This window comes from Aethina tumida, chromosome 1, assembly GCF_024364675.1.
Source record: "Aethina tumida isolate Nest 87 chromosome 1, icAetTumi1.1, whole genome shotgun sequence".
NCBI lineage: Eukaryota > Metazoa > Arthropoda > Insecta > Coleoptera > Nitidulidae > Aethina > Aethina tumida.
In genome coordinates, this window is record NC_065435.1 from 78429952 (window position 1) to 78431187 (window position 1236).

A 1236-nucleotide genomic window follows, 5' to 3' on the forward strand; every position below is an offset into this window, starting at 1 on the left:
GAAAAGCCACCTGGTGCTGACGGTGGATGCGGTACACTATTGGCCGATAAGCCATGTCCATTGTACGATTCGAACGAGGGTATGCCAGATAGGTGTGCGTTGTTGGACCGCGTGTGTGTGTCGCGAACAATGCGCCTTTCTTTACTGGATGGTGCGGATGGGTTCGCGCCATGGGAGGGGCCAGCACGATGGGTGGAAGTCGAAACGACCATGCCTTCGAATGAGTGTGTTCCGTTCGCGTGTTGCTAATAGTTGGGGAAAATGGCTACTTCGGTTTCGATTTTTTTTATGGGACTTCTGATGGGAAATGGGGTTAGGAAACTTTGGTAGAATTGGGCAAAATTGGGGGAAGTTTGTGTATAGTCTTCGGGAGATCAAGCTGTTACTTAAGCATAAAACATGTTATATACTTTTTGTGAAACCAATATTGATCACTACTAAGTCACTGGAATTTTCTCTTTTGGTATATAAAGATCAAAAAAGGAAATTCCATGATATATTCAATTTAACAATGAATGGATGAAAAAGTGACATTATTTTTATGAAAAAACATCACTTTGAGGTGGTCTTAGGGAGATCAAGCTGTTACTTCAGCATAAAGCATGTTATATACTTTTTATGAAATCAATATTGATCATTACTAAGTCACTGAAATTTCTTTTTTTTTGGTGTATAAAGACCAAAAAATGAAATTTCATGATATATTCAATTTGACAATGATTGGATGAAAAAGTGACATTATTTTTATTAAAAAACATTACTTTGGGGTGATCTTCGAGAAACCAATATTGATCACTACTAAGTTACTGGAATTTCCTGTTTTGTGCGTAAAGACCAAAAAAGGAAAATCTATGATATATTCAATTTGACAATGAATGGATGAAAAAGTGACATTATTTTTATTAAAAAACATTCTTTAATAATTTTAATGAAAATTATTTTTTTTATCAAATCTAAAACATGACATCAGACTTCAAAATCCACAAAACATAATTTATAGTTTTTTAATTTAATTTCATCACTTTAAATTTTAATTTTTATTTAATTCTTTATTCCTCCACTTTTTTAATAGATTATTACAATATTATAAAAAACTCGAAATTAATTTTTTTATTTTTTATATTTTATACCAACCAGATGTATTATTAATTTCTTTAAATAAATTAAATAATTTTAGTGTCGACGAAATGTTTCTTTAAACGAGAAAAATTAGTTAATTTTAATCATTTTATTATA